Raw genomic sequence first — 24,206 nt, forward strand, 5'->3', positions numbered from 1 at the left:
CTTCCTTTTACATCCCCCCTGTCCAGCAGCACCCCTTTCCTGCTCCCCCTGTCTAGCAGTAGCCCTTCTCCCTTCCTTTTACCTCCCCCGTCCAGCAGCACCCCTTCCCTGCTCCCCCTGTCCAGCAGTAGCCCTTCTCCCTTCCTTTTACATCCCTCTGTCCAGCAGCACCTCTTCCCTGCTCACCCTGTCCAGCAGTAGCCCTTCTCCCTTCCTTTTACCTCCCCCCCCTGTCCAGCAGCACCCCTTCCCTGCTCTTATCTAAGTCTCCCTTGTTTTCTGAAGCAGCTCTTCCAGGACTCGCCACAGGCTCCTTGAAGCAATAGGGAAACCACTGCACACAAACCGCCGCAGGCTCCTTATTCAGCTGGCTCCTTTTTCAGCTAGGGAAACCACCGCATGCATTGCAAACTGCCATCGCCACTGGAGAAACCGCCACACGTGTCACAAATCACCAAAGGCTCCTTCTACTGCGCATGCAGCGGCATGGCACCACAGAGACATGGAACACGGAAATTGAAGTGTGCATGCACGCTAAGGGTTTTATTATAGCGGATTGTGTGATTGAAGAAATCTGCTGAGTTTGTCGGCTAGAGTGTTCTGAGACCCTTGCACATTCACAGCTTTGAGAAATATATTGTGAGCAATAGCCCAGTTCCAAATGTACTCGGCTTCTTGACAGAGAAAGAGAGAGAGCCTGTCCCTCCTTGTTTGTTGATATAATACATCGCTACTTGATTGTTTGTATGAACCATGCTCTGAAAGGTTTGAAGAGCCAGAAAACAAATAACGGTATTTGAGCACTCTCCCTACTCACCTGATCTGGCCCCCAATGACTTTTTTATTTACTTGAAAATAAAGGAAATATTGAAAAGACAACATTTTGAAGACATCAAGGGTAATACGATGACAACTCTAATGGGCATGTCAGAAAAAGAGTTCCAAAATTGCTTTGAAGGGTGGACTAGGCGCTGACATTGGCGCATAGCTTCCCAAGGGGAGTACTTCAAAGGTGACCATAGTGATATTCAACAATAAGGTATGTAGCACTTTTTCTAGGATGAGTTCATGAACTTAACTGTCAGACCTAATATGAAGGGAATTTAAAAAAATTAAGTAAAATTCTATAAGCTCTCATGGCACACCTAGAATCTCTTTGGAGCACACCAGTTTGATAGATACTGCTCTAACATGTCCAAAAAACAGCAGAAATTGGCACTTAGATATCCTAATTGTCAGGATGTCCAAATGCTGATTTTTGAAACCGTCTCTCTGGACGTCTTCCGAGCCATTCATCCAAGAATAAAGGGGGGAGGGGGCATGTTGAAGGCATGCTCTGGGTGGCTTTGGGTGGTCTTTAGGCAGGCTTAAACATAGACATCTTGCAGCGATACCTGAGCTGATACCTGGCACCTTAGGCACCTGGGCAAATCAGAGCCTTATCCATTTTGAAGAGGCAGCCTGCCAGCTGGAGGAAGTAAGCATCCTTCCTGCCGGCCTTCATCTTAAAGGTACGGGGGGGGGGGGAGTTGTTGGGAGGTTGTTGAGGGTTGTCACGAGGGCAGGGAACTCCGGCAGCAGGAGGGAGTGGGCATCCTTCCTGCCAAATATGGGGCAAACTGCTCAGTGAGAGGGAGGAAAAAATCGGGATTTTGGGGGGAGAGTAGGGGGAGGTCTGAGCTGTCAAGCTTTTCTTTCCTGCCAGTGCCTGAGCCAATCAGTGGTCAGGCATTGATCAGAAAGTAAGCCTATAACAGCTCAGACCCCGCTGGAAAATTTTGCCCGCAAATGTAGCACAACGAGGTTAGGAAATCACCCGATGAAAGAGAATTGCCCAGAGTGCTCGTTTAAATATTAATGAGCCCATTTTACTACCATTTTAATATTAATGTCCTCACTGTATTACATTTGCATGGTAGAGTCGGAATCTGCTAGGAAGCTTGGAAAAGACCACAGTGAACTGGTTTAGCAACCATCGTTAAGGGCACTGTAAATTTTGAGAATATGTTTAATTCAGATTCAAAGATCTTGACTGGTGACTAAAAAGCCCCATACATCGTCAGCAGAGGTAGTTGTTAATGGAGTGTCTATGATGATCTACCTCCTGTACATTCTGAATTTCTGTAAAAGAATTATGCAGTTTTTGTTTATATATAAAATCACCCAAATAGACTCTTTTATAATAATTGCATTTGACAAAACTCTGGCCTCAGTTTACTAAGCTGTGCAGCCGAGTGCCGTGCGGCAAATGCTCCAATGCTCATTCAGTTTCTATGGGCATCATAGCATTTACTGCACAGGCCTGCGTTGTTGGGCTTAGTAAAAGGAGGGGTCAGACATTAAACAATCCTTGCCCACTGGAGGATAAATAGACCAGGAATGAATTTTATTCATCAGCTTTAAGTGGATTCAACTAATAAAAGCCCAGGCAATAGGAAAAATTATCATGATGAAAAATATAGCAGACATGACACAAAAGTTTAATATTAAATAAATATTTTATCCAAAGATCACATTCAGTGTTTAGGTACCATTTAGTGAGCAAACACTTAATAAACTGCTGCTACAATTTATAAATTTTTAATTTACAAAATCACTCAGCAGAAAAGAAAACACCCAAGCACATTTCACAAATCAGCAATTCTTCATCTTCTCGCAATCCAGTTGATTCTTTGAAATGCTCATTCTTAGTTCTTTGAAATATATTCTTTGTACTTTTTTACTTGCTGGGGTGAGGCAGGGGAGGAAAGGAAAAGCCACATATAAAAATTATATACAGCATTTTAAAACAGCTACTCCAACTAAGCTGAGTGAGCTTAATAGCATACATCAGAAATATGGTTTTCTTTGATTTAATTTTCTTATGGAGCCACTGTTTCAGAAAGTTGCAATTAGCATATACTATCAGTACATACTTATGATTCAGTTTGAACCACTGTTTATATCTTTTCTTCCAGGCCACAAGTGTAACAGACTATCAAAAGAAAGAAATCCTTCATTAAAAGAAACTTTAAATGTGGCTTAGACTTTAGAAGAAAGCCGGTGGTGGTAAAAAGAAGTGCTATGGTAGTGATACCCTATCCTTCATATGTTCCCACTGGGATTTAACACCAAACTTATGACTTCATGCATTTTATAAATAGCTACAGAATGTACATATAAACAAGTCAACCTATCCTCTATTCATCAATCTTTTATGTTGCCAATATTGATCTTTTATCATTAAAAAAAAGTATTGTATGCTAAGCTGTCTCTGAAATTAAAAATCTTACTGAGATATTTTTCAGGTTATTTGGAATCTAGAAAATTAATTTAATTTGAAGTGGTTATCGTAGCTGGGTTTAAGAAAGGTTTGGACAAGCTCCTGGAGGAAACATCTACAGTGTGTTCTTGAGACAGACGAGGGGAAAGCCATTGTTTGCCCTGGACCGGTAGCATGAAATGTTACTACAATTTGGATTTCTGTTGAAATAGGAAACTGGGCTAGATGGACTATTGGTCTGATCCAGTATGGCTGTGCTTTTAGTCTTTTGTAATTAGCTGGATTGTGCAGGAAAGTGGAGCAATAGCCTAATGGCTAGTGCATTGAGCTTTAATCCTGGTGAACTGGGGTGGATTCCAATTCCAATTCCTTCTAATCTTGGGCAAGTTACTTAACCCTCTATTGCAGGTACACAAACTTAGATTGTGAGTCCATTAGGGACAGAGAAAGTACATTCATATAATGTGTACATTGCTGCATAAGTCTAGTAGTGCTAAATAAATAATTTATGGTAGTACATTTCATAATTGCCTACGTATATAAGCCCTCTTTAAAAAAACAGGCATATTCCCACCCCTGAAATACATGTATTATTGCTAAAAATAAACATGTAAAATCGTAGATGTATACATTATGGTGTTTTCAGTAGAGATTACAAGGGTGCATGTTCCGAGGGGGTCATAAATTTGGTTTGTTTGTTTAATTTATAGAAGATTGTATCATGTAGGTGCCAGCCCAATATTCAGCTTTTGAGCTGTCGTAAATCTGGCAGCTTCACTATGAAGGTGCCAGCACTGAATATGATGGCACTTGCAAAACCTGGGACTCCTAATCAGTGCTGCCCTCAACGCTAACCCTGTCTTTGTCATAAATTTTATGTGGACAGACTTAGAGACCTTAATATGTATACTCTGGAAGAAAGACAGGAGAGAAGGGATATGATAAAGATGTTTAAATATCACTGTGGCATTAATATACAGGAAGCAAGTCATTTTCAAATTAAGGAAAACTCCAGAATTAGAGGTCATAGAATGAAGTTAAGAGGCGCTAGGCTCAGGAGCAATATAAGGAAATACTTGTTTACAGAAAGGATGATAGATGTGTTGAGTAGTCTCCTGGTAGAATTGGTGGAGAAAAAAATTGTATCTGAATTTAAGATAGTGTGGGATGGGCATGTGGGATCTCTTAGGGAGAGGAGGAGATAGTAGATGGGCAGACTGGATGGGCCATTGACCTTTATCTGCCATCATGCATCTATGTTTCTATGATCTGCCCACTTTTTAGTTGGGCAGTCTGAAGGGATATTCAGTGGCACCCTCCACTTAAGTGTCACTGAATATCCCCTCTTAAGTGTTGGTGGCAGCAAGTGATTTAAGTGAGTAGGAGAGCTTCCGTGGTCCCATGGTCTTTATCTGCCTTCATTTTTCTCTGTCTCTGTTTTTTTGTCTCACTGAGGCAGACGTTCATTACTATAGACAGAACTAGCTTTTGTATAGCAAGAACCATTAATTTGAAAGCTAAACCTTAAAATGAGGAAATTAAATTGTGCATGTCTGTCTTTTAATTTAACATGACTGTAGCCCATCAGTGGCTTTTTGCTTACTTGTCAGTTGTGGATATATAAATATTTGTTGTAGAAATCTAAAAAGCCTGCTGTCTGCTGTCTACTGTCTACTGCTAATCTACTGTCTGCTAGACGTTTTCAGTCAAGTTTTGGGTTGGTTTTTTTTTCAATTTTCTTGATCCTTCCTTTCACTTAGTAAAGCTTGAATATGGTTTGTATAGCCAGCCTCTCACGAGGGGATAAGAGTAGCCCCAAAGGTTTTACAAAAAGATGAAAAGGTTCATGAATATTAAAAATATAGGGATAAACAATAGCATAATGCACCAATGAGATAATTAAAATAAAGGGTCCTGGTGGATAGTTATCTCTCTCTGAAACGATGATTCTAGATTTTTTGAGGAACATAACCAAATAGTGGTGCTGAAAATCCCCCCCCACACACACCCCTTGCCTAGAATGTCTATTTGGGATTAAGTATGGTAACATCTATGAGGTGAAAACCAGGTGAATCACTGGAATGGTGTCTCAGGGTGAAGAAGGTTCTATACTTCTACTAAGACTAAGGCCTCCTTTTCCGAAACTGCAATAGCAGTTTCTAGCACAGGGAGCCATGCTGAATGACCCACGCCGCTCCCGACGCTCATTGAGTTCCTATGAGCGTCAGGATCAGCACAAGCCATTCAGCGCAGCTCCCTGCACTAGAAACTGCTATCGCAGTTTCATAAAAGAGGGGGTAAGTACCTTAATAAAAAAATTTGGCCCGCGATTTAGCCCGTGTTTTAGATTTCACGTGATTGAGTTTGACATCCCTGACCTGGAGGGACAAGCAGCCCAGTTGCAAAGCTGGTCTTGAGAAGTATTTCTTTTTGGCAACCATTGTGCATGTACTCAGCAGCATAAAAGAGGTGTATGTATGTACCTTAATGTGTGCTAAATAGGCACATGTGTGCCCCATGTCTAATAGTGCTTCATTTTCCTTCATACTTATTTATAAAATAGGTGTAATATTTATGCCAAACTGTAAACATTCATTTGCCTGCTCTAGGCAACTCTGTTCCTAATTCTATACCTTGTGCCAGGTATTTACTGTCAACCCCAGATAGTTTCAGTGAACTCTAGTTTTCTAGAATCTTTTTGTATGTGGGCAAGTTTTGTTTTGTCTTCTAGAGGGAATTTGGGTCTACAGGAGTGGGAAGGTCAGTGAATTTTCCTGTATCTTGCTACTAATTCACTTCTGCTCTCTTGAATTGCTGTAGAACAATCTTGTTACAGTGGGCTCAATATTCAAAGCGATTTAAATGGGCAGGAGAGAGTCCTGCCCGCTTAAACTTTCTTATGTGGGTCCCAGCTGAATATTAGCCAGGACCCACATAAGCAGAGGTAGCCCCAGATACTCAGTGCTGGGGCTTGTACATGGCCCGGCATTGAATACTGGGGAATAATCTAGCACAGGGGTGCCCAATACATCGATTGTGATCGACCGGTAGATCGGGAAGGCAACGCGAGTCAATCGTGGAGCCCATCTACTGGCCGATCAGCCTTCCTCTCCCCGACGTCCCCCACCACTGCTCCAAGCTCTCCCTGCAGAAGCGTCAGACCGACCAGCATTCCTCTCCCCAAAGTCACTTCTGACATAGGAGAGGAAGTTCTGGGCCAGCCAATCGCTGCCTGGCTGGCCCGGAAATCCTCTCCAACGTCAGAATTGACGTCGGGGAGCAGAATGCTGGTCAGCGCGACGCTTCTACAGGGAGAGCTTGGGGGCCTGTTCCCTGATGGCGGTGGCAGCGGCAAACCTAGTGGCTTGGGGGAGGGCAGGGAGAAAGAAAGAAAGGGGGCAGACAGGAAGATAGAATGAAGGGGGGGAAAAGGAGACAAAGAAGGGAAATAGAAAGAAAGGGGGAACAGGGAGTCAGAAAGGGGGCATGGAGAGAGAGAGAAAGGGAGGCAGGGAGACAGAAAAAATTGAGAGAGAATGAAGCCTGGAGGAGAGGAAGCATACAGGAGGCTGAAAGAAGGGAAGAAATATTGGATGCACAGTCAGAAGAAGAAAGTGCAACCAGAGACTCATGAAATCACCAGAAAACAAAGGTAGGAAAAATGATTTTATTTTCAATTTAGTGATCAAAATGTGTCCATTTTGAGAATTTATATCTGCTGTCTATATTTTGTACTATGGCTCCCTTTTACTAAACCGCAATAGCGGTTTTTAGTGCAGGTAGCCTATGAGCGTCGAGAGCAGCGCGGTGCATTCAGCGCAGCTCTTGCGCTAAAAACTGCTATCGAGGTTTAGTAAAATGGGAGGGGGTATATTTGTCTATTTTTGTATGGTTGTTACTGAGGTGACATTGCATAGAGTCATCTGCCTTGACCTCTTTGAAAACCCCCCGGAATATAAATGATAATTAACATTTTCTCTGCGTACAGTGTGCTTTGTGTTTTTTTAAAAATGTTATTGTTGTTAGATCATTTTGACTTGGTTATTTTAAAAGTAGCTCGCAAGCCCAAAAAGTGTGGGCACCCCTGATCTAGCAGGTGACAGTCAGCATTTTAATAAATATCAGCTAGAGTGTTTAGCTCCATCTGAATAGTGGAAAGAATCATTCCTTAGAGAATTATGGCTTTACTGCTTGCTCTTTGCTCTAACTACAATAGCACTACAGTATTCTGCCTAATATAGTATTCAATACTAGCAAGGGTACAATGATTCATTGTTGAGCACACCTGGGAAAAGGTTTGTGCAAATGATGCAAACCTCTATAAAGAGATTAGGTTCTAACCTTGATAATATCATTTCCAATAGGCAGGAATGGTATGCTGAACCTTGAGGTACTCTGTCCATTCTCGCAAGTATACTTCAGAATGATGTCAATCTCAGCTTTTGAACCCTCCTCCTTCTCACAGGGTCTGAGGCCCCCTTCAGTTTGTTCCAAAGTATGTAAGAGCTCTACAGTAAAAGACAGGAGAAGGAAGTACATGGGGATCTCCCCAATACCAAGGTTCTGATCTGCTCATATAATGTTATAACAGTCAATAATGAAATTGTAATGTATAAATGAACAAACATTACCATTGAACAGTAAAAACACATCAAATAAAAGCAATAGCTTGAATATTAGTGGAGCTCAATAATCTTTTTAGATTCTATATACAAATTGATTCTGAACTCATAGTCTGACTGGCAGAGAAGTCTTGGCTATGGAGAGGACCATAAAACATAAGGCAGAAACAGGCACATAGAAATTATTGGGCAGCATACCATTCCAATCTACTGGAAAATATATTATCAAGAGGGCCTGGGATAGGCATGTGGGATCTCGCAGAGAGAGAAATAGATAATGGTTACTGTGGATTGGCAGACTAGATGGGCCATTTGGCCTTTATCTGCTGTCATGTTTCTAATCTCTTTTTCCAGTGCACTAGAAATGGTATGCTGAACCCTGAAGTCCCGGGTGGGAGAGATAAGCCTGCTTTCAATACTGAGGATCCAAAAGCAGAATCCTCATGCACTGCCACATCCACCCTATAGAATTTAGTGAAAGTGTGTAGGGAGAATCATGTTGAAGATGTACATATCTCCTCTGCAGGTATCGCCCTCAATTCTGTCCAAATAGCAAGGGATAATGGTGAAAACCAAGTAAGTGCCTTAAGTTAGGTATATAAGATGTGGTTTTAAAATTTGTTTGTATATTCTAGTAGTGGTATACAACTGGTTTTATTCATTTTGTTATAGATAACCCAGCCCTGACGCAGATGGCAAAACATGAATGTCTGCATAGGGTTTTGCTAGTGAGCTGTTAAAAGATGATTTCAGATAAGTGTACATTTTAACACTATGGGGTCCTTTTACAAAGGTGCGGTAGCGGTTTAACGTGCGGAATACTGTGCGTTAAACCGCCTGCCGCGCCAGTACCTAACACCTCCATTGACGAGGCGTTAGGATTTTAGACTGCCGTGGGGGTTAGCGCGTGATGAAATGTCCGATGTGCTAGCCCCCGTAGCGCGCCTTGATAAAAGGAGTCCTATATTAAAAAGAGTTGATAAGTTTAAATAAAACAAAATAATGAAAATAATTGTGATGTTGAAATAAGATTTGAAGCCGATGACTAAGCTTGCGGCTATAATGTACATAAGTCTATACTGGGTGAAGCATTTCCTGTAAGAGAGTCGCTTCTGAGGATTCAAAGGTTCTATGTATATCGTGGAAGTTGTATTGAATAAGCTTGATGCATATACAATATGATGAATCTACATAAAAGAGTGATGTAGGAGTATAAGTATGTCTGACAAGATTTACCGTAACTAATTGAACAGGACTTTATATCTACTTGCTAGTATAAGAATTATTCCACCATCGTTAAAGTGGTATATGAATCAATGGCACAGCCAGAGCTGATGTTTGGTGGATTTAACATGGATAGGCACTAGGTAAGACACAAAAAAACTATTCAAACTAATAAGAGACCTCACTGACACCAAACCCTACCTGACCACCAATAGAAACCACCCCCCTTCAGCCACCCAACTAACAGAATTCTTCAAAAACAAGATCACAGCTATCAGGACCACCTTTAATAACACCCCAATCCTCCTGGACGAGATAACACTACACCTCATAGAAGTAGAGTCCGTTGCAGCAGATAGGACATGGTTCGACTTTCCAACAATACAATGGCTTGACCTGAACAGACTCTATAAAAATATAGCCAAGCAACATGTGACCTAAACAACTGCCCCCCTTACCTATTAAAAACCTTCACTCCAAAATTCCGAACTCATGTCATTCAATGGGTTCAATCACTTTTTACAGAGGGCCAATTCCCACTGAAACTCAGTGAGATAATCATTGCCCCAATCAAGACAGACCCAAAAGGCACAACAGATCTTCTTTCCAACTACAGACCCATAGCCTTAATACCAATATATGTTAAACTAAGGGAAAGCCTAGTGGCACAATACCTCACAAACTACTTAGACCACAGCCTACTTTCTCCCTCACTATCCAAGTTCAGAACTAACAATAGCACAGAAACACTACTAGGGTCTCTCCTGGACATAGCCCGACAGCACCAAAGCAAAGGCAAGAGGATGCTGGTCATACAATTTGATCTCTCTGCAGCATTTGACCTGGTAGATCATGTCATCCTATTACAAATACTGGAAAGTGCAGGAATCACAGGCAGGGTACACACATGGTTCCAAGGATTCCTGCAATCTAGAACCTACAGAGTCCATGCTCTCATCGCCTCATGCTTAGACTACTGCAACGTACCTCTCTCGGGCCTCCCGCACAACCATCTCTCGCCTCTTCAATCTGTTCAAAATTCTGCTGCATGACTCATATTCCGTGAGAGCCGCTATTCTCACATTATCCTTCTCCTCAAGTCACTTCATTGGCTCCCCGTCCATTTCCGAATACAGTTTAAATTCCTCTTGCTGACTTACAAGTGCATTTGCTCTGAAGCCCCCTGATATCTCTCCTCTCTTATCTCCCCCCTATGCTCCCCCCGTGATCTCTGCTCATCGGGCAAGCCCCTCTTATCTGTATCCTTCTCTTCCACTGCCAACTCCAGACTCTGTCCCTTCCTTCTTGTAGCACTGTATGCCTGGAACAGGCTACCTGAATCAATACGTCGTACTCCATCCCTGGCAGTGTTCAAATCCAAGCTAAAGGCCCACTTTTTTGAAACTGCTTTCAACTTTTAACTCCCACTCACTGCTGGCAAGATACTTATACCCACTATAATCTCCCCAACCCTGAAATGTCCTGTCTAAATTAAATTGTAAGCTCTTCTGAGCAGGGACTGTCTACTTTATGTTAAAATGTGCAGCGCTGCATACGCCTTTCAGTGCTATAGAAATAATAAATAGTAGTAGTAGAGTCAAGACAGACAGAGAAAAATCAGAAACCTGGTCCAACTCCTGCGGTGCACCCCAAGGGTCACCACTGTCTCCAATGCTTTTCAACCTCTTCATCACCTCCCTCGGTACCAGCTTGGCCAAATTAGATATTAGTTTGGGTGGAATTATTTATTTATTTAAAAATTTATATACCATATAAATCCTATAATGAAGGAAGGATCTTAAGAGAGGGCATTAAGTTTGAGGTATGAGGTAGTTTAAACAGCAAAGGGGTGCCATAATTAGCTTTCATTATACTGTTATTGAGGTTGGTAATTTAAAGAATGCACTGGTTTGTATAGTCTTTGAATATTATTAGGTCTATGTATGTGAAGTGTGATAAATATGGTATACTTCAATACTTCAATAAGTATTTCTGATCACAAAATGAAGCTACATTGTTCTGTATTTCCAGACTCATCAATAACGCAGCACTCTGGCAAGACAAAGTGCTTCTGACTAATCATACCATTATTTAACATGACCTAATGAAGCTTGTGACTAAAATAAAATCAAAATGGCTTATTTCATTTTTTAATTAGAACAGCCTCAATTTTATACAGTTAGGTTAAAGAGCCAGCATTCATCAACTAATTCTTAGAACTAAGACAATCCAATTAGCTAACAATTTTTCTCTTAATAAGCACATTTAGAACTACTCCCTGCACCAGATGGGACCATTAATATTCGTGGTTCTGGACAGTCAACTCGCAAGCCATGGCAAAGATCCAAAAAAATTGTTTAGTGTCTAAATATAATTCTGATCTCTTGCTCCTCACTGCCACGTTATTCTAATGAAGAATTATTTGTATTCACAAGTAACCAAAAACACAGCTCATCATAAAGCCATTCTCATTTTATATTGCCACTGCTCCACTACTTTTAAAATCAAATCCACCTTACACAACTTCAGGACCTTCTTTTCTTTTTTTACTTCATGGTATATATAAAGACAAATAAACTGTGAATACAACTAAATTAAAAACATACTACTGTTTTCTCCAGAAACCTATATTAGCTTCAGATAAAAAGATGAGATCTAAAATCCTTTCTTTCATGTCATTAGAGGATCTTATCTTTTATGATGTTCCTAAGATGGTGAAACACATATCTGGAACACATTTTGCAATGGGATTTGGGATTTCTAGGAGACTTGGAACTTCCAAATTTTGAGATTTTAGTCATTATTTATATTAGCATTCTTGAGAGTCTTCTGTAGTATATGATGGATGTTTGTCTTTGAAACTTATGTGTGTGTTCTAATGAATATGTTTGATTTGTATTTACATTCTTGATTGAAATTTATATTTAGAAATTGGATTAGAACAGTAATTCATGTCGTTTCCACAAGCTGCAATGACACTGTTTCAAGTTTCTGCTTTATGGCTTAGATTCAATAAATGGCACTCAAAAATCAGTGCCAAAAATAAAGTGGTGTTCAATACTATTCTACAATGGACCCTCAAAGATGAGTGCCCATTATAGAATAAAAATTAAGGCCTGGATTCTCTAAGAAGTGTTGATTTTTTAGGTGCTGGTAGGCACCCAAACTCAACACTATTTAAATAATGTTTTAATTGAGTTTCAAGGCACTTACTGGCGCCTAAAAAAACTCAGTGCCAGAATTGTGCCACTATAGGCACTTTAGACCGCCTAATGCCATTGTGAGCAAGGCTAACATTGGAAGTGGCATTAGGCGGACTAAAGCACCTAGGGAGAAGCGATTCACATCAAAGATAGGCACCTACATGTCTGGAGGTGCAATTCTGTGCCCAGCGCCATTGCATGATTGACACGCAATCAGCAGCTGCTTTTAAGATGGCCACTGACAACGGCACCAGTTACAACATCCAGATCTAAGTGCTAATTTCAGCACCCATATTTGGGTGCAAAAACTTACACCTGCTGAAACTAGCTGCAATTCCCAGAACCCAATCTGTGCACAAATTTTAGGAAAGCCCCAATCTGTTCATGCACCTTCCATGGCTACATTCCCTTTTGAGCTGCGCACCATGGGATTTGGGCACACATTGTTATAGAATAGTGAGCAGCAAAATGTGCACACAAATGCAAATTGGCACCAATTAGTGCCAATTTGCATCCAATTATTGGCAGTAATGGGCTTGAAAGCAAATTTAGTTGGGTGCACAATTCAGATTGGCACCATATAGAGAATCCGGGGGTATAAGGCTAACACAAGCAAAAGATACCAACATATACAATGACCCTAAACCATCTTTAAGCTAAAAGCATATAAATAAGCCTAACCAACATATTTGGGCAAAAGGTTTATAAATTAAAAAAAAACAATCAAGAATGTATTTATTAATAAATACAAATCAAGCTGAAACAACAAGAATGAGCATAGGTTGCAACTGATGCTTGAAACAGGTATAGGGACATTCCCATCAGTCATTACAAGTGCCAGGAAATGATTAGACATAGTCCTTAGTGAAATGAAGGACTTGGTGTGAGAGATAACAGTTTTGAGGACACTTGGCACTAGTGATCATAATATGATCAGATAACTGGAATGATGACGATGAGGAAATCTAATGCCACAGCATTGGTTAGTCAGATGTAAGGGACTGATAAAAAATAATTTGAAAAGTGCATAAAGGAGTAAAAAGACCACTTCAAGAAGAACAAGGCCATAGTGGAGAAATTAAGACCCTGATTCTATAACGTCTGCCTAAATTAAAGCGCCGGGCACCTGACTTAATTGAATAATAGGCTTAATTGGTACCGATAGTGGCATTCAACACCTCACAATCATCTTTAATTGGACTTAATTGAAAGTCTGGTGCCTAATTCAAAAAATTCAATTCTATAAAAAGTAGGTGCCTAGCCCAAAGTGCCTATACTAAAAGTGGGCATTGTTAGGGTAGGATCAAAGGCATGTTTTCAAGTTAGGCGCCCAGACCAGATGTATTCCACATATCAGCAAAGGTGGAAAGAAGAGGAAATGAGAGCCAGCATGGTTAAACGGTGAAATGAAAGAGCTAAAAACACATCATTTAAAGAATGGAAAAAGGATCCAAATGAAGAAAATAAGAAGAAACACAAGCACTAGCAAGTTAGATGCAAAGCATTGATAAAGAAAGCTAAGAAAGAATATGAAGAGGCAAAAACTCTTTAAAAATTTTTAGGTACATTAGTAGCAGAAAACCTGTGAGGGAATCCGTGGGACCATTGGATGATCAAGGAGCAAAAGAGGCACTCAGGGAGGATAAAGCCATAGCGGAGAGACTGAATGAATTATTTGCTTCGGTCTTTACGGAAGAAGATGTAAGAGATCTACCTAAACCGGAAATGGTTTTCAAGAGTGATATGGAGGAACTGAAAGAAATCTTGGTGAATCTGGAAGATATACTAAGCCAAATCGACAAGTTAAAAAGTGATAAATCGCCTGGACCAGATGGTATAAATCCTAGGGTACTAAAATAACCTGCTGTTGTGATCTGAAATCTGTTACTAAAATTGTTTGTAGAACCTGAACATTGGAGGGTGACCAATGTCACACTAATTTTTAAAAAGAGTTCCAATGGAGATCTGGTAAATTATAGACTGGTAAGCCTGACTTCAGTGCCGGGCAAAATGGTGGAAGCCCTGAATATGTATACCCTAGAGGAAAGAAGAGACAGGGGAGATATGATTCAGACGTTCAAATACTTGAAGGGTATTAACGTAGAACAAAATCCTTTCCAGAGAAAGGAAAATGGTAAAGGAAAATGGAAAATGGAGGACATAATTTGAGGTTGAGGGGTGGTAGATTCAGGGGCAATGTTAGGAAATTCTACTTTACAGAGAGGGTAGTGGATGCCTGGAATGCACTCCCGAGAGAGGTGGTGGAGAGTAAAACTGTGACTGAGTTCAAAGAAGCATGGGATGAACACAGAGGATTTAGAATCAGAAAATAATATTAAATATTGAACTAAGGCCAGTACTGGGCAGACTTGCACGGTCTGTGTCTGTATATGGCCGTTTGGTGGAGGATGGGCAGGGGAGGACTTCAATGGCTGGGAGGATGTAGATGGGCTGGAGTAAGTCTTAACAGAGATTTTGGCAGTTGGAACCCAAGCACAGTACAGGGTAAAGCTTTGGATTCTTGCCCAGAAATAGCTAAGAAAAAAAAATTTAAAAATTTAAATTGAATCAGGTTGGGCAGACTGGATGGACCATTCGGGTCTTTATCTGCCGTCATTTATTATGTTACTATGTAAAATTGTAGAACACAGACAAACATGATTTAATGAGACAGAATCTGCATGAGTTCAGCCGAGGGAGATCTTGCCTCACCCATTTCCTTCACTTCTTTGAAGGTGTGAATAAACATGTACCTAACATACAACATAAGAACTGCCATCTCCGGATCAGACCTTCGGTGGTTGATGTAGTGTATCTCGATTTTTAGAAAGTTTTTGGCAAAGTTCCTCATGAGAGACTCCTGAGAAAATTAAAGAGTCATGGGATAAGCAAAGTTCAGTTGTGGATTAGGAATTGGTTAGCAGATAGAAGACAGAGGGTAGGTTTAAATGGTAACTTTGCTCAATGGAGAAAAGTAAACAGTGGAGTGCCGCAGTGGTCTGTACTGGGACTGGTGCTATTTAACTTATTTATAAATGATCTAGAAATTGGAACGAGTGAGGTGATAAAATTTGCAGATGACACTAACTCCTTCTTTTACAAAGGTACGCTAACGCATGCATGTTATCCTATGGATGTGTTAGCGGTTAACGCACGCGTTGATTTAGCTTGCACTAAATCTGTGCTAAAACGCTTAGTGTGCCTTTGTAAAAGAGGGCCTAAACTGTTCAAAGTTGTTGAAACGCATGCGGACTGTGAAAAATTGCAGGCAGACCTTAAGAAATTGGAAGACTGGGCATCCAAATGTCAGATGAAATTTAATGTGGATAAATGCAAAGTGATGCACATTGGGAAGAATAACCCAAATCACAGTTACCGGATGCTAGGGTCCACCTTGAGGGTAAGCGCCCAAGAAAAGGATCTGGGTATCTTTGTAGACAATACGATGAAACCTTCCGCCCAATATGCGGCGGCAACCAAAAAAGCAAACAGGATGCTGGGAATTAATAAAAAAGGGATAGTTAACAAGACTAAGAACGCGTTGCCAGAGGATGTGGTAAGAGAGGATAGTGTAACTGGTTTTAAGATAGGTTTGGACAAGTTCCTGGAGGAAAAGTCCATAGACTGTTATTGAGAAAGACATGGGGGAAGTCACAGCTTGCCCTGTATTGGTAGCATGGAATATTGCTATACCTTGGGTTTTAGCCAGGTACTAGTGTCCTGGATTGGCCACTGTGAGAATGGGCTACTGGGCTTGATGGACCATTGGTCTGACCCAGTAAGGATATTCTTATGTTCTTAAATGAATGGGCTGGCTGGAGCCAGTATTAAAGGTGGAAGAATAGCTTCTCCTAGGCTGCCAGTGCCTACCAGCCCAAGAGGCACCAGTTCAAGAACAATTCATCCTGATACCTATTTCCACTTTCATTTTTAAAGGGTGGCTTAAAAGGTTACTCCACTACATTCTTACTTTTATTTACTGTTCAAACAGATTTTTTACTCTTACATTGAATTTTTCAAGATTAGCACAGCTGTTCCACCTCATCAAAATCTTCCTATGCCACCAGGAACTCAAAGAACTCTCCCATCTTAACAACACTGGTACTTGTTTAGAACTAAATCTTGAGCTTTGAGTGGACCATTCATGCATTTGGCCCTCCTATACAAAGGCACACTAGAGTTTTTAGCGCTGGCCGCAGTGGTAAGAACTCCAATGCTCATTGCATTTCTACGAGTGTCCGAGTTCTCATTGCCATGGCCGTGCTAAAAACATTAGTGTAGCTTTGTAAAGGAGGGGGTTTGTTCTTACATTAAACAACATTTTTGAATTATCTCTGGAGCTCAATTCGGTTCATAGACAACAACGCGGAAGACAAAGGCACGCGCCGACAACTGAGCGCAAGACGGAGGCGCGCGCCAAAGAAAATTACTGTTTTTAGGGGCTCCGACGGGGGGTTTTGTTGGGGAACCCCCCCACTTTACTTAATACAAATCGCGCCGGCGTTATGGAGGGTTTGGGGGGTTGTAACCCCCCACATTTTACTGTAAACTTAACTTTTTCCCTAAAAACAGGGAAAAAGTGAAGTTTTCAGTAAAATTTGGGGGGTTACAACCCCCCAAACCCCCCACAACGCGGCGCGATTTGTATTAAGTAAAGTGGGGGAGGGTTCCCCCCCCACGCCTCCCCCCCGTCGGAGCCCTAAAAACAGTAATTTTCTTCGGTGCGTGCCTCCGCGCTGCGCTCAATTGTCTGCTCGCGCCTTTGTCCCGGCACGCTTTTGACCTGACACCCTCAATTCACCCCAAACAGGACATTCAAAATATCCCACTCCCACTGCTAAGTACCAAACCAAGTATTACCTCTTCTTTGTGGAATCCATAATCATTTTGCTTAGGGAGAGCGATTAAAGAAAATCCAAGGTGTTTTACTTCTGTTTCTGTTCAAATCATCCAATAGTGGTTTTAGGTGTGCTTGGTGATTTAATTATTTTTTATTATGTGATTTTATTTGCAGTTTCATCTAACAGGTATTTTCTGTGCTTCACTTGAATAGATGGATTATCAATGATTTTAAATAAATCAGAGCTCTAAAGACTGCTGTGGACAAAAATGCTATCTCCTTTCCCCATATCCTTGAATTTCAAGATTTTTTTGCCATGAAGTGGTGCCACTCTTTCCCTTTTCTGCAGCCCCTGACCTTGAAATGACTATAGAATGAATGGCTCTGTCTCAGGCATGGGATTCATTTAACCATGGCTGTGTGACAGCAATAGTATTTTAAATCTCTCTTTGCTAAACAGTTTGCTGCTCTTTAAAAAGCTGGGGTTTGGCTATATGGTTTTAGCACTCCTTTCCAAATGAAAATATAATTTTACAACTCTTAAGAGAGTTAGGCAGTAAAATATATTTATAAAGACAAAAGCTGGAGGGCTCTCTCTTAAAAGTCTATAAAATAAATGTGGACTGGGCCTTTTGGGCAATATTTATAATGTGCTTAACTTTGCTTTCAAGCACTACCACACACTGGTTATATTTTTTTTCATATTCCAAACAACAGTTTTACCAGGGTAACATACTGGTCTGCTCTATAGTTAGATAATATATTAAGCTTTAGAATTGTTAAAATGTAAATGTATTAGCTGAGTAAGAAATACTGTAATTTATAGGGCAGTTCACTACAATGTGAGGAATACCATGTTGATCTTTCAAATGTGTGCACAGTCAAGAACTTCTCAAAACCCTCCATTAAATTAAGATTTGAGGCTAAACCAAATGTGGACCAAGTCCCTGTTGCCTTGGAACACCAAGAGACTTAACACACAGCGTTATCTTGTGTCAAGATATTTGCAGTTCACCTCATTATTTCAAAGAGCACTAGGGGCTGATATATGATACTCTGCACATTCAAGTTATTCCTTGTTCCTTATTTCTTAACATACCAAAAGCAAACTACTAGAAGTCTACTAAGTGATCGCCTTACAGGATTACTGAATTAGCTGCCACCAGCCAAGAAAGAACAAGAGAACCTTGTGCAGCCATTTTCAAAATGAACCATCAAAAAAAAAACCTGAAAAAGAAAACAAGCTGTTGGAACGCTCAGAAAGAGTTGTCTCGCATATATAGCACTCCAGGAAGAACAGGGTCTGTATTGTGGGTCTGGACAACATCTAGCTATTATTAATGCTTATTAGAATAACACATTTCATAAACATGGCAAGAAAAGATTCTGTGTGATAGTTAGCTGATGACACCAAGATAATTCCCAGGCTCCAAAATTCACATGTGATTACTGGGCCCACTTAGGGGTTCTTAAAAGTTCAGGATGGATCTCATTTTTGTTGTTTGGATGTTTGACTGTTTTGTCTCAAATATAGGGCAAACATCATGATTCAGGGTGTAGCACCGTGAGCTGTAGCTCTCTAGATGTGTTTGAATCTATGAAATAGTTCACGAGCATACCGGTCAAACTATTTTTTTCTGTTCATGTCCTTCTCTGTGGAACTCCCTTCCAGTAACTCTTCATCTATAAACTTCATTAGATAGATTCAAAACTGATCTAAAAACATTTTTATATAAGGACCATTAGTCGACCCAAAGTTGCTGGGTGCTCTCTGAAAACGAACAATGATTTATTTTGTGTTGAGCCCCCTACTTTTCTATCTTGAATTGTAGTTCTACCACTGGCCCTCACTGTCATGTTGTCACATAAAGGCACATCCATTAATTCTATTTCTTGAATATTGTAAGCTGCTTGGGAGGATTCCCCATCAAGCAGGTTAGCAAATTATAATAAACTTGACACTTGAATTTGTATACAGAAGAGAGAAAAGCCAGCTTATATTACTGTGTTAGCTACTATCAGCCACAGAAAAGCACAAAAGGACACTCTCAGAAGAGGCTTCTCTCAAGCCCTCAGGGTTGGTGAGGTTTTATTGTGCCATATATGCTTGCTGTTTTTAGGTAGGATTCTAAAGGATCCTTTTGCAAAGTACGCTAAACAGTTACCATGTGAATTAGCAGGCACTGTTAGCAAATGATTGCAGAAAACACTATTGCATTAGCATGTGTTAGTTCATGCATTGATTAACATGTTATGGGGCACAATATGAGTGAGTCAATTATAAATATATCCAGTGACGCAGTAAGAGGGGGTGTGGGGTTGGTCTGCTCTGGGTACCATCTTGGTGAGGATGCAGGCACCTGTCCTCCTCTCTGCCCTCCCCTGCCGCATATGTGCACAGCTTCCATTCCCCTGCACCTCTGTAATGTTCCTGGCACCAGCAGCAACCCCCAACCAGTGTCGGCTCTTCCTCTGATGTAACTTTCTGGACCTGTGCCTAGGAAGTGACATTAGAGGAAGAGCCAATGCTGGTGCAACAGCAGCTTGAGTGTTGCTGCTTGCGCCAGAGGTACGGGGGAAGAGATGCAGTGCGCGCGTGGCAGGAGGGGGCAAGGAAGGAGTGTGCAGAGGTGGAGGGTGGAGAAGAAGGCAGGGAAGGAGCTCTACCACCCCAGGAGCTTCTCACCTTTGCTACACCACTGAGTGCATCCACACTGTGAATGCACTAAGGAGTAAAACCTATAAAGCGAACGCTAATATTTATGCACAAAATACACACATACATCTAATCTAATCTAGTCTTCAGTTTATATACCGGGTCATCTCTCGACAGAGCTTGACTCAGTTTACAAGTGGTCAAAACCAGAATACACATTAGTAAAAGAGAAGAGATTAGTAAATCTGTCGTAGAAATGGATCTTACAATTCTGTCAGTTAGTTGATTCCATAGGTAAACCATTTAAATATTTTGAAAACAGTAAAGTTTTAAAGACTTTATGAATCAATCTAACAGAGTCGGGGAGTCCATTCCAAGTCTCTACTAATTTAAAAGCAAAGGACCGACTAAGCTTCCCAACAGATTTAATCCCCTTGAAAGAGAGGAACAACAATTTATATCTCTGTGTATTCTTCAAGTAGCAAGATATGAGAGTATTCCAGTGTAAAGAGACCAGAGGGTCAAATATTCCATAGAGAAGTTTGAAAACAACACAGGTACACTTGAATTAAATTCTAAAACGGACTGGGAGCCAGTGAAGTTTTCTCAACAAGGAACAGACATGATTGTACTTTCGTTTCCTGAAGATGAGTTTTGCCACCGTGTTTTGTATCATTTGATGGTGTTGTAAACTGCCCTACTTGATACCCAGATAAAAAGAGTTACAGTGGTCCAACTGAGCAAGAACAGTGGAATGAACCAACACTTAGAAGTGTTCTAAATAATAAGGGGCTCATAATAATAATTTTTTTAAAAGTTTAAAAAGTGGCCTAAATGGGTACTTGGACGATCAAAAAGCCTGATCATCCAACTACCTATAACCAAAGCTGGTTTTAGACGTATCTAAAACCAGCTTAGGCCTTTCCCCTGCCTCTAAATGCACAGAGAGAAAAGAGGCATTTTTAGAGGAGGGGAAAGGGCAGGAGGTGGGCCGACCTACACATAGGCGTACAGCAGGTATAACCAAACTTTTTGACAGGTTGCCTAGTCGGCATTTATACATTTTGACTTAGACCAAATCAAAACAGGTATAAGTGCCAAAAAAGGGCCCGCTGAGCTGATGGCAGCTGGTGTGATCAGCTCAGCGGGCCGGCAACCTACCCACCCCCACCGCAACCATTGCGGCAGGAGATATGGCTCATCTCCCCTGCCGCAATACGATCACCCCTCTACCCGAACTGCCACAGGCCTGGGATCCCACCTGTCTGTAACTTAGTAGGGGTGGGGGTAGGGAATTTGCCTGGCCAGGAGGGCTTGGGCTCCCTCCTGGCCCGATCGTAATCGGTGTGGGGGGAGGAGGGGGGTCGCGGCTCACCGGGGCAAGAGGGCTTGGGCTCGCTCTTTCCCCAATCGTGGGGTGGGGGGTCGCGGCTCACCGAGGCAGGAGGGCTTGGGTTCCCTCTTGCCCCGATTTTGGGAGGGGGTGGATTCTGTAACTGGTGTTGCTTTTGACAGACACCAGATACAGAATTCAGTTTTTAGGCGAAGGACTGGCTCCTCCTTCGCCTAAAAGCCCTTGTTTTGGGTGTTTGAGACTTAGGCTTTTTTTAGGTTGACGATATGGTGTAAGTTTAGACGTAGTGGTGGTCTGGGCATTTAAACAGCTGAATGTAGAGGCAGGCCATTATAAAAAAAAAACTCCTTCTAGACATTTTTTTTTTGATAATGGACATTTTCCCTGCTTCTACTTACAAAGTTTAGGGCCTTAGGCCAAAAGGGGACTTAGACTTTTTTTTTATTATGCCTCTCCACGTGTTCTAAATAATAAAATAATTAAAATATGGGTGCACCTAAGCACTATTTTGCAAATACACACATAGGTGGAATCAGGGCAGAGCATGGGCAGGACTCACATTTACACACATAAAAGGACATAATCAAAACAAACGTCTAAGTCCATTTTGGGCCTAGGGTGATGTCGCCCAAGGTCGGCAGCATCCAAACTCCATTCTTGAAAAATACGTTCCATAATTAAAAAAAAAAAAAAAAATCGTCTGCTTCTACATCCAGCCGTTTCATTGTCCAGACTGCTAGTACGTCTATCTTTATACTACATTCTTGTCCAAAGAATCGTCCAAGTCCCAAATGCCTAGAACCAGACCTTTTAGAAAAGTGATGGAATGGCCACCCAGACATGGCAACAGATTAGTGGGGCACCTTACAGGCCAATGCTGTGAACTTCACAAAAAGGGTGCCACATAAACATCTCACCACAATTCCCTTGCAGGTCATGGTGAGCCCCCCAAAACACCCCCATAATCTACTATATTCACATGTCTGCAACTCCAATAGCCTTTATAACTACAGGTGGTACCTCTATGGCAATAGGGTTTTAGGGGCAGTATGGCAGTAGGGTTTTAGGGATTTTGGTGGGCTCACATGTTCCACCATTAATGTAGTAGTTAGAGTGGCTTATGGGTCTGAGTTCTCCTCTCTATGTGTCACTAGCCCACCCTCCAGACTACTTAAGCCACCTCTGTGCAGCTCTACTAGGTTTTCTTATGCTAGATACTGATGTTTTCGAGGCAGGTATGTACGTTTTTATTCCGATTTATATGGCGGTGTGGGGCAGGTGGGTCAGTGATCACTGGGGGAGTGTGTGGGGGGTCTGTACTTTGTGTCTACAATGGTTATCTGGTCACTTTACATACCTTCTGGGCACTTAGATCTTTTTTTAGATTGTCTAAGTCACAATGTATAAGTTCCATCCAGGCAGCCCCGTAAAACTTTCGATTATCCCTGCAGTACGACTAAGTCTAGGTCAGCCCACATCCTACCCACCTCCCGCCCTAACCACTCCTTCAAAAACATCCCTTTCAGCTCTGAGCACACAGCGGGATTCAGAGGCCTAAAAAGTCTCTGGATACATCTAAAAACCAGTTTTGATTATCGGCGCTTGGACGATTATGAGCCCCATAACTTATAAAATACTATAAGTTTCACACATATCTCCAGCATTTATGCACTAGCATTTACAAAAGCCTACTTAATCTACTCCATTTCCTTCCCATTTCAGTTCTATAGATGCCACTTAGACCCTCTTTTACTAAGGTGCACTAAGCGTTTTAGCGTTTATCGCACGCCTTGGTAAAACAGGGGGTTAATGTCATTAAATCCCATACTCAACATTTTTAAATGTTGGAAAGTGGCTTATGAGGAAGATGTCATGAGTTGTGGAAGTTGTTTAGAATGCGTAAAAATTCACAAATTTTACACAAAAACGCAATGACAGTTCTTCCCCAGCCACCTTACATTCCTGACTTGACCCGTGCTGACATCTTGTTTCCTAAACTTAAATTCACGCTGAAAGGAAAGCAATTCGACACCGTTGAAGACATAAAGCAAAATTCAACACAGCAACTTTTGGAGATTCCTGAAGATGCGTTTAAGGACTGTTTCCAGAAGTGGAAACGACGTTGAGGAAAAAGTGTATACGTAGGGAAGAGGAGTACTTTGTAGGGGACCTAATTGAATAAGCTGTAAGATTGTTTAATAAATTTTTATAAAATCAGTCCTGGAACATTTTGTACAGACCTTGCAATTACCGTATATACTCGAATATAAGTCGAGACCCCCATTTTCCCCCCAAAAGGAGGAAAACTGGTTGACTCTAATATAAGACGGGGGCTTAATATTCAAGTGCCATGCCCTGCCAGGATCTGCACCCAGTGTCCCCTCCCTCATGCCCTCCCCTGCCAGGTTCAGCACCTAGCCTCCTTCCCTCTCTGCCCTGCAAGGCTTTGCACTCAGCCCCCTTCCCTACCAGGCTCTGCACCCAGCCACCTTCCCTAACAGGCTTTGTGCACCCAGTCCCCTTCCCTTCCTGCCCTACCAGGCTCTGAACCCAGCCCCCCTCACTCCCTGCCAGACTCTGCACCCTGTCCCCCTCCCTGCTAGGCTCTGTACCCTGTCCCAACTTCCTTTCCTGTACCCTCTTCCCCCTCTAGTTTTCTAGTGGTAGGCTGGGACAGGAGGGATCCTTCCTGTCTCCCGGCTGATACTAACAATTACCCCCCTCTGTCACATACCTTTTCCCTGGTGGTCCAGCTGTGTATCCCATGCTGAACCCCTCCTGCCGATCTCGTGGCCAGCAGCCAGCAGCGCACCCGGGCCGGCACGCAGGAGCAAGCTTTTCAAGCTCCCGGCCGGCCCTGCGCCGTTCCCTGAATGGTTGCCGTGAGAGCTGCGAGAACTAGTGGCAGCCTTTCAGGGAGCGGCGCAGGGCCAGGCAAGAGCTCGAAAAGCTTGCTCCTGCATGCCAGCCCAGATGCGCTACTGGCTATTGGCCGCAAGATCGGCAGGAGGGGTTCAGCACGGGATACATCGCTGGACCATCAGG

The 24,206-nt window shown here is 41.9% G+C and overlaps 1 protein-coding gene across 5 annotated transcripts in view; it reads right to left on the bottom strand.

Moving 5' to 3' along the window:
* Positions 1–24,206, bottom strand: part of SNCAIP (synuclein alpha interacting protein) — a 230,953-nt gene that overhangs the window by 175,555 nt on the left and 31,192 nt on the right. The window contains exon 2 of one of the 5 annotated variants that reach the window (XM_033929016.1): positions 7,604–7,770. The exons of the other annotated variants lie outside the window; for them this stretch is intronic. The gene's annotated coding sequence lies outside the window, so the exon portion shown is untranslated. The remainder of the gene's footprint in view (positions 1–7,603; positions 7,771–24,206) is intronic. 5 annotated transcript variants of the gene reach the window in all.

This window comes from Geotrypetes seraphini, chromosome 1, assembly GCF_902459505.1.
Source record: "Geotrypetes seraphini chromosome 1, aGeoSer1.1, whole genome shotgun sequence".
NCBI classification, from domain to species: Eukaryota; Metazoa; Chordata; class Amphibia; order Gymnophiona; family Dermophiidae; genus Geotrypetes; species Geotrypetes seraphini.